This window comes from Poecilia reticulata, linkage group LG21, assembly GCF_000633615.1.
Source record: "Poecilia reticulata strain Guanapo linkage group LG21, Guppy_female_1.0+MT, whole genome shotgun sequence".
Taxonomy (NCBI): domain Eukaryota; kingdom Metazoa; phylum Chordata; class Actinopteri; order Cyprinodontiformes; family Poeciliidae; genus Poecilia; species Poecilia reticulata.
In genome coordinates this window covers 21167462-21171413 of record NC_024351.1, presented here as the reverse complement: position 1 = coordinate 21171413, position 3952 = coordinate 21167462, and the positions used below count along the sequence as shown (strand labels likewise).

Here is a 3952-nt window from a genome sequence, read left to right as displayed (position 1 = left end):
ATGAAATTTAGGATTCTGACTTTTTTTGTGACAATTTGTCAAATGTCCTTTTTCAACACAGCCTCAAATCTGGGCTTCTAAATAACTTAAGAATTAGAAMACGTTTCCAAATGGGTCAAATCAAGCGAGTAGACTGGTTTCTGATGATTACACTTTTAACGCCTGAGCTCGTCGACTCCGGAGATGATACTTCCGACCTGCTGTTAAACGGCACCTCTTTAACTCATTTCACCACCTGGTGTCATGTCGTCGGCGAACAAAATAAAAGGTGTAATTCCTTCTCGGCCATTCGAAAGCAGACATTTTGACCTGAATGAGTGAGGGAAAACACAGGTTTGTCAATAACGACCGCATTCCATCTGAGCAAAGGTCTGCTTTTACCCGGCAACAGGTGCGCACAGATGCAGGGGTGAATTACGGCGTCCGCTAATGCACCTGCGTGTTCCCTTCTCAATAAAGTTAAATTGTCTACCGTGAAATGAGCTAATCAGACGGATTTAGTGCTCCAACTCCCCCCACCCCCACTCAAAAGACTGCAGTTGCTCTGAACAGCCGTGCCCTGGTTGTAGGTAGTAGGTAGTACACCGGTACATATGAGGCTCAACCCTTATAGCCATAAAACGTCTGCGGCAGCCAAAAGTTTTCCACAACCGCCTTTGTGTCCTCTCATGTATATAAAAACAGACTAAATGTGCCCCCTCTGTCTCTCTCTCTCTCACACACAAAAACCACACACACACACACACACTCCTCTCCGCTCACTCATAAACTCCTTTTAGATTGCTCCATTGATCTGACATGGAGAATCCCCTTGGTGTGCTCATTTAATTTACGACGGATAATTAATTTCCGCTGATAGATCCGCAGCGGAACTCCCTCTTCTCTCGCTCCTGTGATGCGAGCAGGTCTTCTGATAACAATGGCAATTTATCTCGCTTTGGGTGAGATTTTGAAGAGCAAATGGGATTCGCCTCTCAGCTTAAGCTCAAAATKTTTAACTCTGAGAGTGCAGGGTTTGGGTAAAAAGGAGACAAGTAGAGGGGGACAGCTCTTTGGAGAACATGGTGGGGAGGAAAATGATTTTCTCAAAGTGTTTAGAGATTTGTAATTTTCATTCTCTGGTGTTTTTGGTGTTCCTTGACAATGATAGTATTCACACCAGTTGAGCTTTTACTAATTTTATCATGTTATAACCCCAAACCTGAGTTTAATTGACTGTTTGACACTTGTAATCCCTTTTATTATTTTCTTATTGTTCTTGACTTGTGGTCAGGGGGCCACAAGTAATCATTTCAAGGGCCACAAATGGCCCACRGACCACACATTTTACATCCCTGAACTACTGTGTCTATGAACTCATGTAAAAAATTATTTTTTACGTGAGTAATTTTTGAACTCACGTAAAATAATCTTTGAAATRAGTGAATCTTTGAGTGTTTGTTTTCCTTAAGACAATTAAAAAACACAACCGCAGTAACATCCTTGTATATGTATGAATCTGAAAGTCCTGGGAGCAAATGACGCAAATAAATAAAGTATTTAACTTACAAAATGTCAACGCTATTTACCTTCCACGTTATTTTCCTGTAGTTGTTCTGCACAGCTTTGTGAGGATGTACCACATAAAATTATAACGAATGACTGGTTGACATTACCATATGCGGAAAAAGTTGCACCAAGTCTTCTGCCGACAGGAAAATGGCTCATAATGTATTCAGAATGCAAACCAAAATCTCATGTCCAAACAGTAAAGCTGTAACCCTTTAAGAAATCTGACAGGAAATCAAAGAGTCAGGAATAATGATGAGTTGACAAGAAAGTCATTAAAACTGCACAGCATACCTGTGCTATATTAAAAAGTTGTAAAATATGACAGGTGTCGTTTGAAGAGCGAAAAACACATCATTATTATAACCGAAGAGTCAATCAGAAATAAATAGGTATCGACAAAGGAAATGATTCAGCTGCTGTCCTTCAGGCCAGTTTGCGACGTCTTTCAATTTGGTGCTGTCAGTCATTCTGCGGTCGCAGATTTTACGCCTGTCAAATGATGGACATCTCATATTGGTGCATAACTTTCCGTATACACTGACCGTGGCAGTAACAAGGCCCATTAACCCCCCCAACGCAGCAAGCCGCCCAGTCAGGCTCCGCTGCAGAGCCGTAAAGAAACGTGATTGCTTTGCCATCGTTTTACAACATGTGTAAAATACTTTAATATTTAGTCATAAAGACAATTTATGAAGATGAAAACCTATTGAAGTATTTTTTTTATTGTAGACATACCTAAACGCTCTTCTTCTCAGCCTTGTGAAACTTTTTACTATTTTTAGATGACTTTTTTTTTTTTTAGCTTAAATGAATAAAAGAAGCCAGTGTTGTGACTACAGCTAGTTAAACTTGCAACAAGATAAAATTATTTTTTTATATGTATTAGGTGAGCTAAAAACAATATCAGTGAACAATAGGCTTTTATCAGTTGGACACACCTGATCTCCAATGAGATTTTGTAGGCCTACAATTAGCAACTCTTTGCTAACTAGCATACACATCCCTCCAAATACTTGACATGTATTGATTTGTTTTCCTAGGGCTGTTTGAGAGTTTTACCTCAAGTTTCATGTACAAAATTGGACCTTATCACATGATAACTCCTGTTCAATCTTGTTTAGATAAAAAAAAGATGTTTAAAGTCAGTTTATCAAGCCCAACAAAATTCAAAATTCCTCTTGATATTGTTATCAAGCTAACGAGATATTTCAAGACGATTTGAATCCCATCCACCATAAAGTTAAAAAAAGTGAAATTGTTTTTTCAGGGCCTAAGAGTGCACACACACTAAGTTAGCTTAACGTGGCTAATAGCTTTAACAGAACTTTGTTTTTTCTCTGAAAATCTGAAACTCTTTACTAAGACGTTAGCAATATTCTACTGCAGTTTGACATTCACAAGGTTATGATTGTATTTCTTAGGTTACAAAACTTCCACAATGAGTGGAATTAGTGAAGTAACAAATGTTTCCTAAGTGAAGAGTTTTAGGGAGGACTGAGATTTCACTAGGTAGCCTTTAGCATTTATGCTACAAACATTTTCTGAGTATAGAAAACTTTGAGCAAATGTTGAAAATGTGACATTTTGTGACATTTTTAAATCTATATTTAGCCTAAACTTAACAACTAAAGTCCAGACTAGGTAAGCTAATGAAAGCTTCTTTCAGCCAGCTATCTTTCAGTATTTCTCTTTATTCTGATGTCTTTTTTACTTCCTTTTAAAACTTTATTTTACAGTGTAAAGACACCAACATCTTTTCTATGTCTGTCTGACAAATATTTGCTTAGGAGGAACAGTTTCATCATATTAGCCATAAAGTTTCATCAGAAATGGGACTTTGGTTTGATCTGTTGGGTTGAAAAGCTCCCACAAAATGAGAGATAAAATCACAATCCATTTTATTGACTTTTACTACGAAATAATTAATTACCTTGTTGATTTGTGTAATTAAGTCATTTTAACTTTCTTTGGTTTTTCTTTTTATCTGTTGTCCCTGACAATGAGTAATTTGTCTTGCCAAAAATAAACAAACTCTTGGCTAATTTTGGCGCATTTACAAAACTGTTAATTAATGTGCATTGACCGTACCAACTAAATTAATACATGTCAAATTGATCAGCCATAGATGAATTACATTTTAGATGTAACTTGAGACAAAACCTCTCCTCTGATGATTTAACCTTTACTGTTATATAGGTTAAATGAAATGCCGATTAAAGCAATGTTCATAAGAAACAGGGGAGCTTCACACTGAGAGTGATTGACAGCGCTAAGACCCTCCTCCTGGCTCTGATTGGTTGTTCGTAATTATCACTGGGAGGAGGAGGAGCTTGTTTTTTCCCCCACAGGTCATGTGTCTGAATATCAAACTGTCACTAGAAGGTCAACAAGTATATATATA

General features: G+C 37.5%; 1 protein-coding gene across 1 annotated transcript in view; it reads left to right on the top strand.

The window, feature by feature from the left end:
• The window catches only part of pnocb (prepronociceptin b), a 26777-nt gene that overhangs the window by 21690 nt on the left and 1135 nt on the right, over nucleotides 1–3952 (top strand). The window lies entirely within an intron of this gene.